The 23,953-nt window shown below is 39.6% G+C and overlaps 1 non-coding gene across 1 annotated transcript; it reads left to right on the top strand.

Annotated features, from left to right (window-relative positions):
• Window positions 1–22,126: 22,126 nt before the first annotated feature.
• Window positions 22,127–22,233, top strand: LOC141715786 (small nucleolar RNA R71). The gene has a single exon (XR_012572536.1). It is a non-coding gene; the product is annotated as a small nucleolar RNA R71 (small nucleolar RNA).
• Window positions 22,234–23,953: the final 1,720 nt, after the last annotated feature.

The following is a 23,953-nucleotide window of genomic DNA, read 5'->3' as shown; positions in this document are numbered from 1 at the left end:
TTGTTTAATACCTTAGTGTGTGATGATTGTATGATATCTAGTATTGGTTGTGCTTATTCGTCTTATGTGCGTCGCGAACATATAAGATAGGGTGTTAATCCCTTGTGAAGCGACGGTGGATCTTGAGATTTAGAACTTGCCATGCTAGCATAGGTTCATGTATGTGTATGCATGATTAGTGGGTAACTCTAACCATTTTACTTGCCCTGTGTAATCATAAGGAATAACTTGTGCTTAAATCGTTATGTTGTCAATTTCTGTAGACATATAGGGTCTCGATATAATTGATGACTATTTGACTTCTATCTTAATTGTGGATGTTTGGTAGAATGGTATTGGTACAATGAAAGTTGGCTTTAATCAGTTTAGTGTTGTTCGATTAATATCATCACCATTACATGCTAAGGGTAATAACAATAACTATTGAAGGAAGTAGTAATGAAGTTATGATCTCATGTGTGTTTAATATTGTTAATTCAAGTGTATGTTAAGTGTTTAATTCTCGTAGTTAATTCTAGTTAATAATTAGTTAATCAATTCTATGTGTTATTGTCTTAACATTGAGAAGTAATCATACATTGGTGAGTAAGTGTTAATTGAGCATAATTAGTCTGAGTCTCTGTGGGAACGAACTAGAAAGTATTATATATTACTTGCGAACGCGTATACTTGCGTGTATTATTAGCGCGTATTTTCCGCCCTAACATGTTTTTGGCGCCGCTGCCGGGGACTCGGCGTATTTGTTTAGTTTATGCATTTACCATCAGTGGTCATTAGGACTCATTGATTAAGACGTGTTACTTATCGTTTCCGGTTGTGTTTCAGGTACTTTAGCGAGTGTTTATGCAAACACGTTCTTGTACTCGCAAGAGGACTTTAGATACGACTGAGGAAATAGACTCAGTTCTTGATATCTTGGAGAAGATAGATTTTGAAGATTCGGATAAAGAGAGTGAGCAGAAAGAACCGGTAATCATGGGTGATCGTAAAGTTCCGGCAAATCCAGCTCTTATGGACTTTTCTCGGCCTAAAATTGATGACATTCAGTCAAGCATCCTTCATCCGACTATTCAGGCTAACACTTTTGAAATCAAGCCAGGCACTATTCAGATGGTGCAGAATTTTGTTTCTTTCAGAGGTGCTGCAACTGAAGACCCCAACATGCACATCAGGAATTTTGTCGAGATCTGTAGTACTTTCAAATATAATGGTGTGACTGATGAGGCTATCAAGATGAGGCTTTTCCCATTCTCTCTGAGGCATAAAGCTAAGGACTGGTTATATTCTGAACCAGCTGGGTCCATCACTACTTGGCAAGATCTTGCGCAAAAGTTTCTTGTAAAGTTCTATCCAATGGCAAAGACTGCAGCTATGAGGAGTGCTCTTACTCAGTTTGCGCAGCAACCAACAGAATCTATGTGCGAAGCTTGGGAACGCTACAGGGAGATGTTGAGAAAGTGTCCACATCATGGTATGCCTGACTGGATGGTGATCACTGGTTTCTATAATGGTTTGGGGGCCCAATCTCGGCCCATGCTCGATGCAGCAGCTGGAGGCGCTTTGTGGGCCAAAAGCTATACTGAGGCTTATAATCTTATTCAAACTATGGCTGCAAATGAGCATCAAAACTCAACTCAAAGGATGATGCCTAGGAAGGTAGCAGGTATTCTGGAAGTTGATGCAGCTACAGCTATTGCAGCGCAGCTCCAAGCGCTGTCTATGAAGGTCGATTCTTTAGCCACCTATGGAGTCAATCAGATAGCTATGGTCTGTGAGCTTTATACAGATTCTCATGCTACGGATCGGTGTTCTCTTGTTAATGAATCTGTTCAGTATGTGAACAATTATCAGCGACCGCAACAGCCTGTGCCAGCTACTTATCATCCTAACAACATAAATCATCCCAATTTCAGCTGGAGCAATACTCAGAATGCTATTCAGCAACCATATCAGCAAGGCGTAAGTAAACATTTTAATCCACCTAGATTCCAACAACCACAACATTATGCTCAAAGGCAATCATATCCTCAACAAGGAGGTGCTGCTCCACCTTCTAGTGCTGATTTCGAGGAACTCAAGTTGTTGTGCAAAAGTCAGGCTATTTCTATCAAGACCTTGGAAAATCAAATCGGACAAATAGCCAGTGCAGTGCTCAATCGTCAACCTGGCACACTTCCCAGTGATACTGAAGTGCCAGGCAGGAAGGAAGCTAAAGAGCAAGTTAAGGCTATTACCTTAAGGTCTGGAAAAGTTGTTGATGCTGAAAAAGCAAAAGACGGAGAAGCTGAAGTTGGTGATGAAGAGAAGCAAAAGGAGAAAGCGGAGGAACCAAGGAAGACTACTGTTGAACACACTCTGCCTGAGGGTAATATAGGGGAGAAACATCTCTATCATCCACCACCTTTCCCTAAGAGATTGCAACAACAAAAACTGGATAAGCAGTTCGGTAAGTTTCTGGAGGTGTTCAAGAAACTTCACATCAACATACCTTTCGATGAGGCTTTGGAGCAAATGCCCAGTTATGCGAAATTCATGAAGAGTATTCTTTCAAGGAAGGTGAAACTGGATGACCTTGAGACCGTTGCTCTAACGGAAGAGTGCAGTGTTGTGCTGCAACAGAAATTACCTCCAAAGCTTAAGGATCCTGGTAGCTTCACCATTCCTTGCACCATTGGCAAGTTGTCTTTTGATAAATGCATGTACGATTTGGGAGCAAGCATCAATCTGATGCCGTTGTCTATCTTCAAAAAGTTGAATTTTCCTGATCCAAAGCCCACCTACATGTCTTTACAATTGGTTGATCGTTCTATTACATATCCACGAGGCATAGTGGATGACGTGTTAGTAAAGGTGGATAAGCTCTTCTTCCCTGCAGACTTTGTCATTTTGGATTTCGAGGAAGATAAGAAGATCCCCATAATCTTGGGAAGACCTTTCCTGGCTACAGGACGTAGCTTGATAGATGTGCAGAAAGGTGAACTTACTATGAGGGTGCAGGATCAGGATGTGACATTCAATGTATTCAAAGCGATGAAATTCCCTACATAAGACGAGGAGTGCTTAAAGATGGATTTGATTGAGTCTGCGGTAACTTCAGAACTTGATCATTTGCTAATGTCTGACGCATTAGAAAAAGCCTTAGTAGGGGAGTTTGACAGTGATGAGGAGGATAACAATGAGCAACTACAATATCTAAATGATTCTCCTTGGAGACGAAAGCTAGACATGCCATTTGAATCTTTTGGTACTTCTGACCTCAAAAATGCTGAAGGAAAGCTCAAACCATCTATTGAGGAAGCACCTACTTTGGAGCTTAAACATTGCCTGAACACTTGAGGTATACATTTTTAGGTGATGCATCTACTTTACCTGTTATTATTGCATCTGACCTTTCAGGTAGTGAGGAGGACAAGCTCCTGAGGATTTTGAGAGAATTCAAATCGGCTATTGGATGGATTATAGCAGATATCAAGGTGATCAGCCCTTCATATTGCATGCATAAAATTCTGCTAGAAGAAGGTAGTAAGCCAACTGTTGAGCAACAGTGACGACTTAATCCTATCATGAAAGAAGTGGTGAAGAAAGAGATTCTGAAGTGGCTGGATGCAGGAATCATATATCCTATTTTTGACAGTTCTTGGGTGAGCCCCGTGCAATGTGTACCTAAGAAATGGGGTATTACTGTGGTAGCAAATGAGAAGAACGAGCTCATCCCCACTCGAACAGTCACAGGATGGAGGGTATGCATGGATTACAGAAAGTTGAACAAGGCCACGAGAAAGGATCACTTCCCTCTTCCATTTATTAATCAGATGCTTGACAGGTTGGCCGGTCATGAGTATTATTGTCTTCTGGATGGCTATTCGGGGTATAATCAGATTTGCATTGCACCAGAAGATCAGGAAAAGACTACCTTCACTTGTCCATTTGGCAAATTCGCTTTTCACAGAGTTTCGTTTGGCTTATGTGGCGCACCTGCCACTTTTCAGAGATGTATGATGGCTATATTCTCTGATATGATTGGGAATAATGTCGAAGTGTTCATGGATGACTTCTCAGTCTTTGGACATTCGTATGATGAATGTTTGAATAATCTTCGTTCGGTTCTCAAAAGGTGTGTGGAAACTAATTTAGTCCTCAATTGGGAAAAATGTCATTTTATGGTGCGTGAAGGCATTATTCTTGGGCATAAGGTCTCTAGAAAGGGTTTTGAGGTGGACAAAGCCAAGGTGGGAGTCATTGAAAATCTTCCACCCCCTATTTCAGTGAAAGGAATCCGTAGTTTTCTTGGTCATGCGGGTTTTTATCGGCATTTCATCAAGGATTTCTCGAAGATATCCAAGCCGTTGTGCAACTTGCTCGAGAAGGATGTGCCTTTCAAATTTGATGATGAATGCTTGGCGGCATTCGAGACTCTCAAGAAGAGTTTGATAACTGCACCAGTTATTAAGGCACTTGATTGGACATAGCCTTTTGAGATGATGTGTGATGCGGGTGATTATGCGGTGGGAGCAGTTCTTGGGCAGCGCAAGAATAATCTTTTTCATGTGGTCTACTATGCTAGTAAGACTCTAAATGGAGCTCAAATGAACTACACCACTACTGAGAAGGAGCTCTTGGCTATAGTCTTTGGTTTCGAAAAATTTCGATCTTATCTGCTTGGGACAAAGGTGACAGTATTCACTGATCATGCTGCCATTCGCTATTTGGTCACCAAGAAGGATTCGAAGCCTAGACTTATTCGTTGGGTGCTCTTGCTACAAGAATTTGAGTTAGAGATCAAGGATTGAAAAGGTACTGAGAATCAAGTAGCTGACCATCTCTCTAGATTGGAGAATCCCGATTCTACTTCACATGATAAGACATTGATCAACGAATCTTTTCCGGATGAGCAGTTGTTCGCAGTTCAGGAGGAAGAACCATGGTTTGCAGATATTGTGAACTATCTTGTCAGCAATATAATACCTCCTAATATGAATACAGCTCAAAAGAAGAAGTTTCTGCATGAGGTGAAGTGGTACATGTGAGATGAACTGTATTTGTTTAGACAAGAAGCTGACCAGATCATCAGGAGATGTATCCCATTCTGTGAGACGAAGGGGATATTACAAGACTGCCACTCCACAGTTTATGGTGGACATTATGGTGGTGAAAAGACAGGAGCTCGTATTCTGCAAGCAGGTTTTTTCTAGCCTACTTTATTTAAGGATGCACATCAGTTCGTTTTAAGGTGTGATCTTTGCCAAAGAGTGGGGAATCTTACGAGGAAGGATGAGATGCCGTTAAATGTGATGCTTGAAGTTGAGGTCTTTGATGTTTGGGGAATCGATTTCATGGGACCATTTGTCTCATCCTGTAATAATCAGTACATCTTGATGGCAGTCGATTATGTCTCAAAATGGGTGGAGTCAAGGCTCTACCGACGAATGATGCAAAGGTAGTGTTGAATTTTTTTTATAAGCAAATTTTCACAAGGTTTGGAACGCCACGAGTAATCATAAGTGATGAGGGGTCGCATTTCTGCAACCGTAAGTTCACTTCTATGATGTAGCGCTACAATGTGAATCATCGTGTTGCTACTGCCTATCATCCAAAAATGAATGGTCAAGCGGAAGTGTCTAATAGAGAGATCAAGCACATTCCAGAGAAAGTTGTTTGCCCGTCAAGGAAGGATTGGTCTTTAAAGCTCGATGAAGTTGTTTGGGCTTATAGAACAGCATACAAGACTCCACTAGGGATGTCCCCGTTTCAACTTGTTTATGGTAAGTGATGTCATTTACCTGCGGAGCTTGAGCATAAGGCTTATTGGGAGTTGAAGAAGTTGAATCTTGATCTAGATGCAGCTGGGAAGAAGCGAATGCTTCAGTTAGATGAACTTGATGAATTTCGACTCCAAGCGTACGAGAACAATAAAATGTACAAGGAAAAAGTGAAAAGGTGGCACGACAGGAAGCTATATCCTAAGTCAATTGTGTCGGGGCAGCAAGTTCTTTTATTCAACTCTCGTCTCCGACTTTTTCCTGGAAAGTTGAAATCAAGGTGGTTTGGACCTTTTATTGTCAAAACTGTGTTTCCACATGGAGCGGTGGAGATTTTTGAGAATGATCCGGGACAAGCATTCAAGGTTAATGTTCAGCGTTTAAAGCATTACTATGGGGACACGGCAAACCAGGAAGTGGTTAGTACCGTTTTATTGTCAACTTGAGCAAGGTACGCTACGTCAAGCTAATGACGTAAAAGAAGCGCTTTTTGGGAGGCAACCCAAGATTTGTTGTTATAGGAACCCTTAGAAATCAGTAACCTATCAAAAACACAAAAAAAAACCGGAAAAGAAGGGCAAGAAAAAAAAATTCCAATCACCATCTAGGCGCCCGCTCAGCTTTGCTGAGTGGCTGCTCAGGATGCTGGGCGTCCGCGCAGCTTTGCTGGGCGTCCGTGCAGCTTTGCTGGGCGTCTGCGCAGCTTTGCTGCTTGGCCGCTCAGCTCCCGAATTCCTGAATTTTTTTTAGCCTTATAAAAAAAATCAGAAAACAAAAAAATAAAAATACAGCCCAGTACCCACGAATCCTTTTCCTATAAACCCACGTTTTTAACCCTCAACCCCACTCCTAATCAAATTTTAGCTCTAATCTTTACCCTATATATACATAAAACTATTCCATATACTCCCCCATACACTTTCAACCTTAAAACTCTCTCCCATATTCCAAAACACAAATTTTAATCACTTTTTCTCAGTTTCAATGGCACCCAAGAGATCCAGGACTATTGATAGCAGCAACACTGTTCCTACTGCTGATTCTTCGAGGGGTACTGCTGCGAGACCTCGTTTGTTTGATAGGGCTGCTGAGGAGGAGTATACTAGGCTTCTGGGTAAGCCGATTTTGAAGGAGAGGGGATTCTTACCATGGGGAGGGATGGTGAGTTGTTGCCGATAATTGCTGAAAAGGGTTGAATTTCTTTTTGTGAGTCGCCGGAGGCGGTTCCGATGAGCGTGGTTCGCGAGTTCTATGCGAACGCAAAGGCTGAAAAGAATGGGTTTTCTGTTGTGCGTGGGCTAGCGGTGGATTATCATCCTGAGGCGATTCGACATGTGATTGGGCAGAGACAGAGGAAGCCCACGGAGGAGAATTGGAATGAGAAGCCCTCCGAGGAGTTTGATTTGGATTTGATTTGTGCTACTCTCTGTCATCCGGGCACGGTTTGGAAGTTCAAGACGGGATCTAATGAGTATCGTTCTTTTCCGGCGATTGCGATGAATAGGTATGCTCGTGCATGGAATGCCTTTATTTATGCTAATATTCTGCCTACTTCACATGCACATGAGGTTACAGTTGAGCGAGCAAGGTTGTTATGGGGTATTTTGAATGAGGAGTATTATGTGGACCTTGGTGAGTTCATCTACCAAGGAATTTTGAAGTTTTTGAGGGGAGCAAAGCACATGAACATCCCTTATGCATCTACTGTCACGAAGCTATGCCGAGCAGTGGGAGTTCATTGGCCTTCTCACAAGCAGTTGCAGATGCCGACCGCTCCTATTGATTCAGCGACTCTGAATGCGATGCAGGAGTGGACGGGTGGAGAGCCCGAGGAGCATGGGTTGGGTTATCGTCTTCCAGGAGGACGTCCAGCAGCTTGTGCTACCATGGCTAGGCCGGGGCATGATGGGGCAGGCTCTTCTAGAGCTCAGGAGGGTGTTGGGATGGCTGATTCCCAGTATAAAAGGCTGTCGAGGAGGATGGATGTTATGTACGAAACGCAGAGTAGGTTTGCTCAGGAGCTCACCCTTGCACTTGGGACTGCTTTCAGAGGCCTTGGAGCTGACATCCAGTGGCCCGTTTTTGGTGAGGACTATGCTTATCCGCCTCCTGATACACCACCCTCTGAGGGTGATCATGATGATTTTTCCGAGTAGGTATACCCTGTGTTCTTTTCTACTACCTTCACCGGGGACAGTGAAGATTTTAAGTTTGGGGGTGGTAGTTAAGGAATATTTTTGTGTGTGTGTCATATAGTTGCATATACATGATAGTTAGTTTATATAATTGCATATTTTTGCCATATAGTTTTTTTTATTTTATTTTATAGCTTTATTTATCATGTCATTTAGCTCATGCATGTACCATGATCTCTTTTGCGTTGCTTTACCAATTGATTTGTGATATTGATGCGAGTGTGGTGATAGCGTTAGAGTGATGTTGAGTATTGTAGGATGACATGCATGCTAGAAACACTTGTAATTTCACTAAGTCTTAGAGAATGCTTAAGGACTAGATTGTTGTCATGGTTTGATGGTTTTTGAGGTTAATCTATTGATTATGCTTAGAATTTATAATAGGTTCTTAAAGATAAAAGACATGAAAAGAAAAAATTTGGAGTAAAAATTGGAATTCATTGCTAATTATGGCTAGGCGTCAAATGGCTAGTAGCCAGCTCGTATTTTTATGCGAGTAGTCTAGGGTTGAGCAAGATGGAGCGAAACACACTTGCTCAGAAATTTGAAAAAAAAAATAAAAAAAAAAGAAAGAGAAAAAAGAATAGAAAAGAAAGAAAAAAAGAGTTAATCCATAATTGATCACGAGTGGGCTCTTTGGTATTCGAGTTATTAAGTTCTTAGGGGACTTTGTGCCTAGTGACCTAAGGCTTTTATAGTCTGGGATCCGCTAACCTAACGCTCGCTAAATGGATGCCATTGTATAAGTCTTTTGTGGACCTCACTAATTGCACGGTCAAATAAGCATTTGTTGTTGTGTTGAATAAAAAGCATGATTCCGTAATAAGCTCCAGTAATCTTGAAGTGTTTAAGTCATTTTGTGCCTAGAATTTATTCTTCGTATAATCATGTGATTACCTTGAGGATAGTCGAGTTATGATAATTGATCTAGTTTCGAAGCATATCTGTTAAGCATCAGCACACACCACGTTTCTGGTTGTATGTTAGTTTGCATGATTTGATTGATCTTTATTCACCTAATTGCATTTGTTGAGATGTCATAAGTTGGTTGGTTTGGTCATAGTGAGGGGGATCACTGCATTTCATATAGACTGGATTCATGCATGTTTTTGCTTTATTTTTGAGTCTGTGATGCTTGAGGACAAACATCGATTTAAGTTTGGGGGTGTGATAAGTGGCATTTTATACCACTTAGAACGTCTTATAATGGCTTGAATTGATGTCTTGAAATCAAGTATTTTGTGTATTTGATGCGTTTTTCTAGTGTTTGTGCATTTCAGGGTATTACTTGCATTAGTGGGGAGATTTCATCAAGAATAAGCCTTAATATGTGTTTGGAATTGCGAGTGGGAAGATAGGAGCATAATACAGCAGAGAACGAGAGCAAAATAATTAATTTTCCAGAAAGATTCTGGGCGCTCGCTCAGCCTGGCTGAGCGGCCGCTCAGGAAGCTGGGCGCCCGCTCAGGATTGTTGGGCGGCCGCTCAGGGGCGCGAATTAAAAATATGATTTTTAGAGTTCTTGTTCTGCTGGACTTCTGACTTCTTGGATGGCTGGGTATTGTGGGGCTTCTATATAAGTAGTTTTCAGAGACGTTTCACGGGTGTTGAATCATGGTATCAATCGACGAGCAAGGAGATAAGGAAGAAGACCGTTTTAGCACATCGCAACGAAGAAGAGGAAGCATAGTTTTCTTATGATTCTTTTATTTGTTGTAACAGTGGATGCTAGTTTTCTTTACTGTGAACCTATTTACTCTTGTGACGTACTCTGGTTTAATATAAGTAGTTTTATTAATTATTGCCGTGTGTTATTATAATGTTTTCATATGAACCCATGGTGACGATGAGTTCAATCATGGGCTAATCGTGATCATGGGGTCATAACGGATTTGCTATGGAATTCTTTAGTTAGTTGTTTAATACCTTAGTGTGTGATGATTGTATGATATCTAGTATTGGTTTTGCTTATTCGTCTTATGTGCGTCGCGAACATATAAGATAAGGTGTTAATCTCTTGTGAAGCGATGGTGGATCTTGAGATTTAGAACTTGCCATGCTAGCATAGGTTCATGTATGTGTATGCATGATTAGTGGGTAACTCTAACCGTTTTACTTGCCCTGTGTAATCATAAGGAATAACTTGTGCTTAAATCATTATGTTGTCAAATTCTGTAGACATATAGGGTCTCAACATAATTGATGACTATTTGACTTCCATCTTAATTGTGGATGTTTGGTAGAATGGTATTGGTACAACGAAAGTTGACTTTTATCAGTTTAGTGTTGTTCGATTAATATCATCACCATTACATGCTAAGGGTAATAACAATAACTATTGAAGGAAGTAGTAATGAAGTTATGATCTCATGTGTGTTTAATATTGTTAATTCAAGTGTATGTTAAGTGTTTAATTCTCGTAGTTAATTCTAGTTAATAACTAATTTTATGTGTTATTGTCTTAACATTGAGAACTAATCATACATTGGTGAGTAAGTGTTAATTGAGCATAGTTAGGCTGAGTCTTTATGGGAATGAACTAGAAAGTATTCTATATTACTTGCGAACGCGTATAGTTGCGTGTATTATTAGCACGTGTTTTCTGCCCTAACAAGACTCACACTCATCATACTCGGGAGGCTCGTTCAAGTCCAGGGGTGGAGATTTATTCAAGTCTAAAGTATAAAGATCTGCATTTGTAGAAAATTGATGCAAGTATTCTTCATCTGAAAATTGAAACTCAACTACAAAATAATTAATAAAATGAGCAAAAAAAATTACCTACAGCATAATTACTCTTATAAAATGAACAAAAAGCACATAAAGCACATAAATTGTAAAAATGACAAAATACATAATAACTAACAAACAAAATACACTGATTCTATACTCACATTAAAACATTAATTTACAAATATTTGATCTAAGATTTAAATTGTGCAAGTAATCTTTACTTTAAAAGAAATAGTTCATCTCCAAGATCATCCTAATTTATAAATTCATGTAAAAAAATCAAGAACACGTATGGCACAGTAATTAAAATTAAAATTAAAAATCTATATTATACCTTTCAAACACATAAAAATTTAAAAGAGAGAATTAATATTTAAATCCAAAGGTGGAGAGTTTTCCTTAGATGTCATGTTTGAGATAAATCATCTGAATCACCATCTTCACCTAATGATTAAACAAGAATTAGAAATAACAAACCAAAAATTTTGAAGTAGAACATAAAATTTATAATGAATATTACTGAGATACTTATACTACATGTAGCCTTATGTATTTAGAATACAAGATTATTTAAGAAAAATATACTTGTACTTATAAAAGAAAAAATTAAGGAGTAACCTTTTTCATCATCTCAAAAATTAGCATACATGTTTATGTTCACAAAATTAAAATCACCTACAATACAAATATTAAAAATTTATAACAAGATTGAAAATTCTAGAAAATGTTAAACTTAAATCTATAAAAATAGAAAGTAATGAATAAAGGTGTACTATTTAAATCCATACATGCATAACTTTTGTAAGATGTTTCATATATCTCATTTTGATTGTCATCTTCACCTAAAAAATGCAAAATGATAAAATAAAAAATGAGTAAGATATGTTTTATTGATATACTCACATAAACAAAAAAAAGTGTTTGATTTATACATATAATGAAAAACTAAGAAAGAGTACACCAAGTGCATACGTGGGTTCTTTGTCACAATGAGAAGAAACATTCAAATCAAAAGTGTATATATTCATAGTTAGGCAGCGGAGACTCATCTAGACTACACCTTCCATTATATAGACATTTTTTGGAGGGAATCAATCAAAATAGAATTTGATTTGGAGGGAGTGAACCAAAAATTTAAAAGTTTAAAAGTTTAGTACATTGTGAAAATTTGGAGGGAATGAAATTTCAATGTTGATGTATATGGTGATATAATTATATGTACATGAAAATGAAAAGGGTGTCATTGAAACTCTTAAAAAAAATTATGTAGATGAAAGATAAATTAATGATAGTAAACTTAATAACTCCACTTTGTAATAAGTGTGCACAGTCAAAATACGACACTTAAAAAGAAATGAAGGGAGTATCAAATAAGGAACCAAGATAAGGAACATTGTTAGAGTTCAAAGTCCTTATCAATGTTGTAAATTACTAAAATCTAATATTTTATATTAAATATAAGGAATAAACTAGCACTCTATTGGAGTCGCTTCATGGTAACACTCTAACAACAATCCTTATTTTGGTTCCTTGAAGAAGTATAAAAAAGGAGGAAAATGGATATTTAATTAATAAAAATAAGATAGGGAATGATTAAGAGCAACTCCAACAGGTTACTTATAAAGGATTTTTGCCTAAAATTATAAGTATTCAATCAAAATTGGAACTCCAACAGCATCCTAATAGTTCCCAAAAAAATTAAGATCCTCATTTAATTCCTTAAAGATAAGGATTCTTAAGCATTCTCTCTCTTACTTTTATTAATTAAATATTTATTTCTCTCCTTTTTCACACTTTTTTCTCACTCTTTTTTTAAAAAATATGAATAGAATTTGAATTGAATATTATAATAATAGTAAGGAATCAAAATAAAGATTGTTGTTGGAGGTATGCTACCTTATAATGTCTTAAATAAGTAAGATCCTATTAATTTATATTATTTTTAAGGAACACACAAGGATAATGTTGGAGTTGCTCTAAGTATCCCTTATCTTTAATAAAGAATTCAAGGATCTTAACTTTTTAGGATACTATTAGAATGTTGGAGTTCCAATTTTGATTGAATCCTTATAATTATAGGTAAAGATCTTGTATACTTAAGCTGTTGAAGTTGCTCTGACATTTATTTTATCTTTTATAAAGTTGATTTAGGTTACAACATTTGTGTTTTTTATATTGATCCGGTTTTAATTGGTTCAACTTCACAAGCAATCACAATCAACCTAATACAACTTCATATGTAAAACTTAGCATGCAACTTGCAATCATAATTAACAAAAACAACTTTAAATTTATCTTATGCATTTTATCAAAGTAGCAATTACATCATTAACAAAACATCATGGTGATCATGATAATATTCGTACTTGAAATAACAAATTGCAACTTTATTATTTCGTCATTAATCGATTATTTTGTGTGTGTGTTGGAGGGGTGTTAGGGCGAAAACACGCACTAATATTCACGCAAGTATACGCGTTCGCAAGTAATATAGAATACTTTCTAGTTCGTTCCCTCACAGACTCAGACTAATTTATTGTCTAATTTAACTCACTCACCAATGTATGACTACTTCTCAATGTTAAGATAATAACACTTAAAATTGTTGATTAAATATTAACTATAATTAACTACTTAATTAACCACTTAACTAACACTTCAATTTATCAATAATAAAACACTCATGAGATCACAACTTCATTATTACTTCCTTCTATAGCCATTGTTATTACCTTTAGCATGTGACAGTGATGACATTAATCGAATAACACGAAACTGATAAAAGCCAACTTTCATTGTACTAATACCATTCTACCAAACATCCACAATTAAGATAGAAGTTGAATAGTCATCAATTATGTTGAGTTCCTATATGTCTACAGAAATTGACAACACAACGATTTAAGCACAAGTTATTCCTTTTGATTACATAGGGCAAATAAAATTGTTAGAATTACCCACTAATCATGCTCAACGTACATGAACCTATGCTAGCATGGCAAGTTCTAAATCTCAAGATCCACCGTCGCTTCACAAGAGATTAACACCCTATCTTATATGTTCGCGACGCACATAAGACGAATACGCACAACCAATACTAGATATCATGCAATCATCACACACTAAAGTATTAAAAAATTAACTAAAGAATTCCATAATAAATCCGTTGCAACCCCATGATCACGATTAGCCCATAATAGAACTTATTGCCATCATGGGTTCATATGAAATCATAATAAACAACACAAGAAAATAATAACTAAACTAATTATATTAAAACAGAGTACGTCACAAGAGTAAATAAGTCAAAACAAGAAAACTAGCATCCAACGTTACAACGAAACAAGAATCACAAGAAAATATGCTTCCTCTTCGCTGCAGTGTGCTAAATCGGTCTTCTTCCTTATCTCCTTCGCTTCTTGCGCAAAACACAATCTAAAACATAATCTCCTTTTTTCTCTCTGTGAAAACGTCTCAAATCTACTTATATAATAGTCCCATAAAACTCAGATTACATAGAAGTTGGAAGCCAAACAGAAGTAGAAGTCTAAAATAATTTATCCTTTTCCCCGACCCTGCGCGGCCGCTCAGCATTTCTGCGCGGGCGCGCAAGGCTGCTGCGCGGCCGCTCAGCATTGCTGCGCGGCCGCTCAGCATTGCTGCGCGGGCGCGCAGGACCCTACTGGAAAAAATCCAGGTTTGCTCCGTTTCTTCGCCGTAATCTGCCCGTTCTTTTCCTCTCACAATGGTGAACACATGCCAAGGCTTATTCTTGATGATTCCTCCTCCGAAATGCAATTAATACCCTGAAATGCATAAACACTAGAAAAACGCATCAAATACACAAAATACTTGATTTCAAGACACCAATTTAAGCCATTTTAAGACGTTCTAAGTGGTATAAAATGCCACTTATCACACCCCCAAACTTAAATCGATGCTTGTCCACAAGCGTCACAGACTCAAAACAAATAAAACTATGCATGAATGCAATCTATATGAAAATGCAACGATCCCCCTTACTATAATTAACCAACCAAATTGTCACATCTCAACGAATGCAGTTAGACAACTAAAGATCAATAAACTCATGCAAACGGACATACAGCCAGAAACGTGGTGTGTGCAAATGCTTAACAGATATGCTTCGGAACTAGACCAATTACTATGACTAGACTATCTTCAAGGCAATCCTACGATTATACAAAGAATAAAAATTCTAGGCACAAAGTGATATACAACACTACAAGAACTCTGGAGCTTACTACGGAATTGTGCTTTTTATTTACAACTCAAATGCTTATTTGACCGTGCAATGAGTGAGGTTCATAAAAGACTTATACAATGGTATCCATGTAACGAGCGTTAGGTTAGTGGATCCCAGACCCTAAAAGCCTTAGGTCACTAGGCACAAAGTCCCCTAAGAACTTAATAACTCGAATACCAAAGAGCCCACTCTTGATCAATTATGCAAATTTTTTTTTTTTTTCTCTGAGCAAGTGCGTTTCGCTCCATCTTGCTCAACCCTAGACTACTCGCATAACATGCGAGCCGGCTACTAGCCATTTGACGCCTAGCCACAACTAGCAATAAATTCCATTTTTACTCTATTTTTTTTTTCTTTTTCATGCCTTTACCACTAAGAACCTATTATCAAATTCTAAGCATAATAAATAGATTATCCTCGAAAATAATCAGATCATAACAACAATCTAGCCCTTAAGCATTCTCTAAGACTTAGTGAAAATACAACTGCTTCTAGCATGCATATCAACCTACACAACTTAATATCACTTTAATGCTATCACTACACTCGCATCAATATCACAATTCAGTCGATAAATCATTGCAAAAGGGATCATGGTATATGCATGAGCTATATGATATGACAAACAAATAAAGCTATATAAAAAAAACTATATGGCAAAAATTATGCAACTATATGAACTAACTATCATGAATATGCAGCTATATGACACACACAAAATATTCCTTAACTACCACCCCCAAACTTAATATCTTCACTGTCCCCAGTGAAGGTAGTAGAAAGGAACACAGGGTATACCTACTCGGAGTCATCATCATCATCACCCTCAGTGGGTGGAGTATCAGGCGGCAGGTATGCAGAGTCCTCACCAAAAACTGGCCACTGGATATCAGCTCCAAGGCCTCGAAAAGCAGTCCCTAACGCAAGAGTGAGCTCCTGAGCAAACCTGCTCTGCGTCTCATACATGGCATCCATCCGCCGTGAAAGCCTCCTATACTGGGCATCACCCATCCCAGCACCCTCCTGAGCTCTCGAAGAACCAGCCTCACCACGCCCTGGCCTAGCCATAGTAGCACCTCGTGCTGGACGTCCTCCTGGAAGATGATAACCCAGCCCATACTCCTCAGGCTCACCACCGGTCCACTCCTGCATCCCATTCAGAGTGCCAGAATCTATCGGAGCTGCTGGCAACTGCAACTGCTCATGAGCCGGCCAGTTCACTCCTACTGCTCGGCATAGCTTCGTAACCGTGGATGCATAAGGGATGTTCATATGCTTTGCTCCCCTCAAAAACTTCAGAATTCCTTGGTAGATAAACTCACCAAGGTCCACATAGTATTCCTCATTCAGAATTCCCCACAACAACTGTGCTCTCTCAACTGTGACCTCGTGTGCATGTGAAGAAGGCAAAATATCAGCACATATAAATGCATTCCATGCACGGGCATACCTGTTCATGACGATCGCCGGAAAGTGATGATACTCATTATTGGCTGGACTGCGGTTCCAAACTGTGCCCGGTCGACAGAGAGTCGCACAAATCAAATCCAAGTCAAAATCCTCAGCAGTCTTTTCATTCCAGTTCTCCTCCTCGGGCTTCCTCTCTCGCTGTCCAATCACACGGCGAATCGCCGCAGGATGATAATCAACCGTCAGCCCACGAACTACAGAAAACCCATTCTTTTCAGCCTTCGTGTTCGCGTAGAACTCGCGAACAACACTCATCGGTACTGCTTCGGGTGACTCACAAAAAGCTATCCACCCCTTCTCTGCAATCATGGGCAACAACTCACCATCCCTCCCTGATGGTAAAAACCCCCTCTCCTTCAGAATCGGCTTCCCCAACAGCCTAGTGTACTCCTCCTCCGCAGCTCTGTCAGTTAACCGAGGCCTTGCAGCAGTACCCCTTGATGAATCAGCAGTAGGAACTGTGCTGCTGCTGTCAATAGTGCGTGCTCTCTTGGGTGCCATTGATTTGTGAATAAAAGTGTGTAAGAACTGATTTTTGATGTTTATGAGAGGGTTTAAGTGTAGGAAGTTTGTGGGAGATATGTAGGATAGGTGTATGTATATATAGGGTGTGGAGTAGGTTAAATTAGATTAGGAGTGGTGTTGAGGGATAAAATCATGGGGTAATGGGAAAAGAATTCGTTGGTTTATGTTCTGTGATGGGTTTTTTGTGTTTTTGTTTTTTTTTTTTTTTTTTTTTCTGAACTGCAAAAAATTTTCTGGAACTCGACCCCTGCGCGGCCGCTCAGTATTTCTGCGCGGGCGCGCAGAGGGTCTCTGGAAAATTTTTTTCAGCCCCTGTTTTCTGATTTTTTTTGTGTTTTTGGATAGGTTATTAACTTCTAAGGGTTCCTGTAACAACAATTCATGGGTTGCCTCCCACGCAGCGCTTCTTTTTCGTCATTAGCTTGACGTTCCGTACCTTTCTCAAGTAGTCAACAAAATGGCACTAACCACCTCTCGGTTTGCCATGTCCCCATAGTAGTGCTTCAACCGCTGACCGTTAACCTTGAATGCTTGGTCCGAATCATTCTCAAAAATTTCCACCGCTCCATGTGGAAACACAGTTTTGACAATAAAAGGTCCAGACCACCTTGATTTCAACTTCCCAGGAAAAAGTCGGAGCCGAGAGTTGAATAAAAGAACTTGTTGCCCTGGCACAAATAACTTAGGATGTAGCTTCCTATCGTGCCACCTCTTCACCTTTTCCTTATACATTTTGTTATTCTCGTACGCTTGCAGTCGAAATTCATCAAGTTCATTAAGCTGAATCATTCTTTTCTTACCAGCTGCATCTAAATCCAGGTTCAATTTCTTCAATGCCCAGTAGGCCTTATGCTCAAGCTCCGCCGGTAGATGACATCCCTTACCGTACACCAACTGAAACGGTGACATCCCAAGTGGAGTTTTGTATGCTGTTCTGTAAGCCCAAACAGCTTCATCGAGCTTTAAAGACCAATCCTTCCTTGACGGACAAACAACCTTCTCTAGAATGCGCTTTATCTCTCTGTTAGACACTTCCGCTTGACCATTTATTTGCGGATGATAGGCAGTAGCTACTCGATGATTCACATTATAACGCTGCATCATAGAAGTGAACTTACGGTTGCAAAAATACGATCCTTCATCACTTATGATTACCCGAGGCGTTCCAAACCTTATGAAAATTTGCTTATGAAGAAAATTTAGCACTGCCTTTGCATCATTTGTCGGTAAAGCTTTAACTTTGACCCATTTTGAGACATAATCGACTGCCATCAAGATGTACTGATTATTGCAAGACGAGATAAAAGGCCCCATGAAATCGATTCCCCATACATCAAAGACCTCGACTTCAAGCATCACATTTAATGGCATCTCATCCTTCCTTGACAAATTTCCCACTCTTTGGCAACGATCACACCTTAAAACAAACTGATGAGCATCCTTGAACAAAGTAGGCCAGAAAAAACCTGCTTACAGAATACGAGCTGCCGTCTTCTCACCTCCATAGTGTCCACCATAAACCGTGGAATGGCAGTCTCATAATATCCCCTCCGTCTCACAGAACGGGATACATCTCCTGATGATCTGGTCAGCTCCCTGTCTAAACAAATATGGTTCATCCCACATATACCACTTCACCTCATGCAGAAACTTCTTCTTTTGAGCGGATGTCAAATTAAGCGGCATTATATTGCTGACAAGATAGTTTACAATATCTGCAAACCATGGTTCTTCCTCTTGAATTGCAAACAACTGCTCATCCGGAAAAGATTCATTGATTAACGTCCTATCTTGTGAAGTAGAATCGGGATTCTCCAACCTAGAGAGATGGTCAGCTACTTGATTCTCAGTACCTTTTCTATCTTTGATCTCTAACTCAAATTCTTGAAGTAAAAGCACCCAACGAATGAGTCTCGGCTTCGAATCCTTCTTAGAAACCAGATAGCGAATAGCTGCATGATCAGTGAATACTGTCACTTTCGTACCAAGCAGATAAGATCGAAATTTCTCAAAGCCAAAGACTATAGCCAAAAGCTCCTTCTCAGTAGTGGTGTAGTTCAATTGGGCCCCATTTAAAGTCTTACTCGCATAGTAGACCACATGGAAGAGATTTTTCTTGCGCTGTCCCAGAACTGCACCTACCGCATAGTCACTCGCATCACACATCATCTCAAACGGTTCTGTCCAATCTGGTGCTGTAATAACTGGTGCCGTGATCAAACTCTCCTTGAGAGTCTCGAATGCTGCCAAACATTCATCATCAAATTTGAAAGGCACATCTTTCTCAAGTAAATTGCACAACGGCTTAGATATCTTTGAAAAGTCCTTGATGAATCGCCGATAAAAACCCGCATGACCGAGAAAACTACGGATTCCTTTCACCGAATTAGGTGGGGGAAGATTTTCAATGACTCCCACCTTGGCCTTGTCCACCTCCAGACCTTTGCTAGAGACCTTATGCCCAAGGATAATGCCTTCACGCACCATAAAATGACATTTCTCCCAATTAAGCACCAAATTAGTTTCCACGCATCTTTTGAGTACGGCGTGCAGATTATTCAAACATTCATCATATGAGTGTCCAAAGACGGAGAAGTCATCCATGAACACTTCGACGTTATTTCCAATCATGTCAGAGAATATAGCCATCATACATCTCTGAAAGGTGGCCGGGGTGCCACATAACCCAAACGAAACTCTACGAAAAGCAAATGTGCCAAATGGACAAGTGAAGGTAGTCTTTTCCTGATCCTCTGGTGCAATACAAATCTGATTATACCCAGAATAACCATCCAGAAGACAAAAATACTCATGTCCCGCCAATCTGTCAAGCATTTGATCAATGAATGGGAGAGGGAAGTGATCCTTCCTTGTGGCTTTGTTCAATTTTCTATAATCCATGCATACTCTCCATCCTGTAACTGTTCGAGTAGGGATGAGCTCATTCTTTTCATTTGCGACCACAGTGATACCTCCTTTCTTAGGTACACATTGCACGGGGCTCACCCACGAGCTATCAGAAATAGGATAAATGATGCCTGCATCTAGCCATTTCAGAATTTCTTTCTTCACCCCCTCCTTCATGATCAGGTTCAGTCTTCGCTGCTGTTCCACAGTTGGCTTACTACCTTCCTCTAACAGAATTTTATGCATACAATATGAAGGACTTATCCCCTTGATGTCTGCTATGGTCCATCCTATAGCCGATTTGAATTCTCTCAAAATCCTTAAGAGCTTTTCTTCCTCACTACTTGAAAGGTCAGCTGAAATAATAACAGGTAACGTAGATGAATCACCTAAAAAAGCATACCTCAAGTGTTCAGGTAATGGTTTGAGCTCCAAGGTAGGTGCTTCCTCTATTGATGGTTTGAGCTTCCCTTCAGCATTCTTAAGGTCAGAAGTACCAAGAGATTCAAATGGTATGTCGAGCTTTCGCTTCCATGGAGAAGCGTTCAGATATTGTAATTGCTCGTTGCTATCTTCATCATCGCTGTCAAAATCCCCCACTAAGGCCTTTTCCAATGCATCAGACATTAGCAAGTGATCGAGTTCCGAAGTAACCGCAGAATCAATCACATCCACTTTTAAGCACTCCTCATCTTCTGTAGGGAATTTCATTGCCTTGAATACGTTGAAGGTCACATCCTGAACTTGGACCCGCATAGTAAGTTCCCCTTTTTGCACATCTATCAAGGTACGGCCAGTAGCCAAGAAAGGCCTCCCCAAGATTATGGGAATCTTCTTATCTTCCTCAAAATCCAGAATAACAAAATCTGCAGGAAAGAAGAGCTTATCCATCTTGACGAGCACATCCTCAACTATGCCCCTTGGGTAAGTAATGGAACGGTCAGCCAATTGTAGCGACATGTATGTGGGTTTTGGATCAGGCAGATCCAGCTTTTTAAAGATCGACAACGGCATCAGATTAATGCTTGCTCCCAAATCACAAAGGCACTTGTCAAAAGTTAGATTGCCAATGGTGCAAGGAATGGTGAAGCTTCCTGGATCTTTTAGTTTTGGTGGTAACTTTTGCTGCAGAACAGCGCTGCATTCTTCCGTGAGAGCAACGGTTTCAAGGTCATCCAGTTTGACCTTCCTTGAAAGAATAGTCTTCATAAACTTCACATAACTAGGCATTTGTTCCAGAGCCTCAGCGAAAGGTATATTGATGTGAAGTTTCTTGAACACCTCCAGAAACTTCCCGAACTGTCTATCCAGCTTTTGTTGCTGCAATCTCTTAGGAAAAGGTGGTGGAGGATAGAGCTGTTTCTCCCCTGTATTAGCCTCAGGCAGAGTGTGTTCAACAGTAGTCTTCCTTGGTTCCGCCGCTTTCTCCTTTTGCTTAGATTCTTCATCTCTAACTTCAGCTTCGACTTCTTTTGCCTTTTCAGCATCAAGCTACTTTTCCAGACCTTAAGGTAATAGCCTTGACTTGCTCTTTAGCTTCCTTCCTGCCTGGTACTTCTGTGTCACTGGGAAGAGTGCCAGGTTGACGATTGAGCACTGCATTGGCTAATTGACCGATTTGATTTTCCAAGGTCTTGATAGAAACCGCCTGACTCTTGCAAGCCAGCTTAAGTTCCTCAAAATCAGCACTAGTAGGTGCAGCTGCACTTCCCTGTTGAGGATATGATTGCCTTGTAGCATACTGCTGTGGTTGCTGGAATCCAGGTGGGTTAAACTGTTTACTTACTCCTTGCTGATATGGTGGCTGAATAGCATTCTGATTATTTCCCCAGCTGAAATTTGGATGATTTCTGTTGTTAGGATGATAGGTCGCTGGCACAGGCTGCTGTTGTCACTGATAATTATTCACATACTGAATAAATTCGTTGACAAGAGAACACTGATCCGTAGCATGAGAACCTGCACAAAGCTCACAAACCATAGCTATTTGATTAACTCCATACGTAGCCAGAGAATCAACCTTCATTGATAGCGCTTGGAGCTGGGCTGCAATAGCGGTGGCTGCATCAACTTCCAGAATACCTGCGACCTTGCCTGACGTCATCCTCTGAGTTGGGTTTTGATGCTCGTTTGCAGCCATTGTCTCTATAAGATTATACGCCTCAGTATAGCTTTTAGCCCATAAGGCTCCTCCCGCTGCTGCATCGAGCATGGGCCGAGATTGGGCCCCCAAACCATTATAAAAACCAGTGATTACCATCCAATCCGGCATTCTATGATGTGGACATTTTCTCAACATTTCCTTGTAGCGTTCCCAAGCCTCGCACATAGATTCTGTAGGTTGCTGCGCAAACTGAGTAAGAGCACTCCTCATAGCAGCAGTCTTTGCCATTGGATAAAACTTTACCAGAAACTTTTGCGCAAGATCTTGCCACGTAGTGATGGACCCAGCTGGTTCAGAATGTAACCAGTCTTTAGCCTTATCCCTCAGTGAGAATGGGAAAAGCCTCAACTTGATAGCCTCATCAGTCACGCCATTATACTTAAAAGTGCTGCAGATCTCGACAAAATTCCTTATGTGCATGTTGGGGTCTTCAGTTGCCGCTCCTCCAAAAGAAACAGAATTCTGCACCATCTGAATAGTGCCCGGCTTGATTTCAAAGGTGTTAGCTTGAATAGCCGGATGAAGGATGCTTGACTGAATGTCATCAATTTTAGGCCGAGAAAAATCCATAAGAGCTGGATCAGCTTGAACAATACGATCTCCCATGTTTACTGGTTCTTTCTGCTCAGTTTCTGAATCCGAATCCTCAAAATCTAACTTCTCCGGAGTATCAAGAACTTCGTCTTTCTCCTCAGCTGTATCTAAGGTCCTCTTGCGAGCACGAGAACGAGTTTGCATAAACGCTTGCTAAAGTACCTGAAACACAACCGAAAAGAGTAATTAACTACTACGTCCTAATCACTGAGTCCTAATGACCAATGATGGTAAGTACATAAACTAAACAAATACGCCGAGTTCCCGGCAGCGGCGCCAAAAACTTGTTAGGGCGAAAACACGCACTAATATTCACGCAAGTATACGCGTTCACAAGTAATATAGAATACTTTCTAGTTCGTTCCCTCAGAGACTCAGACTAATTTATTGTCTAATTTAACTCACTCACCAATGTATGACTACTTCTCAATGTTAAGATAATAACACTTAAAATTGTTGATTAAATATTAACTATAATTAACTACTTAATTAACCACTTAACTAACACTTCAATTTATCAATAATAAAACACTCATGAGATCACAACTTCATTATTACTTCCTTCTATAGCCATTGTTATTACCTTTAGCATGTGACAGTGATGACATTAATCGAATAACACGAAACTGATAAAAGCCAACTTTCATTGTACTAATACCATTCTACCAAACATCCACAATTAAGATAGAAGTTGAATAGTCATCAATTATGTTGAGTTCCTATATATCTACAGAAATTGACAACACAACGATTTAAGCACAAGTTATTCCTTTTGATTACATAGGGCAAATAAAACTGTTAGAATTACCCACTAATCATGCTCAACGTACATGAACCTATGCTAGCATGGCAAGTTCTAAATCTCAAGATCCACCGTCGCTTCACAAGAGATTAACACCCTATCTTATATGTTCGCGACGCACATAAGACGAATACGCACAACCAATACTAGATATCATGCAATCATCACATACTAAAGTATTAAACAATTAACTAAAGAATTCCATAATAAATCCGTTACAACCCCATGATCACGATTAGCCCATAATAGAACTTATCGCCATCATGGGTTCATATGAAATCATAATAAACAACACAAGAAAATAATAACTAAACTAATTATATTAAAACAGAGTACGTCACAAGAGTAAATAAGTCAAAACAAGAAAACTAGCATCCAACGTTACAACGAAACAAGAATCACAAGAAAATATGCTTCCTCTTCGCTGCAGTGTGCTAAATCGGTCTTCTTCCTTATCTCCTTCGCTTCTTGCACAAAACACAATCTAAAACATAATCTCCTTTTTTCTCTCTGTGAAAACGTCTCAAATCTACTTAT

The sequence above is a fragment of the Apium graveolens genome, chromosome 3 (genome assembly GCF_009905375.1).
Source record: "Apium graveolens cultivar Ventura chromosome 3, ASM990537v1, whole genome shotgun sequence".
NCBI lineage: Eukaryota > Viridiplantae > Streptophyta > Magnoliopsida > Apiales > Apiaceae > Apium > Apium graveolens.
Note: the sequence above shows the minus strand (reverse complement) of the source record. Positions and strands in the feature narration are given on the sequence as shown.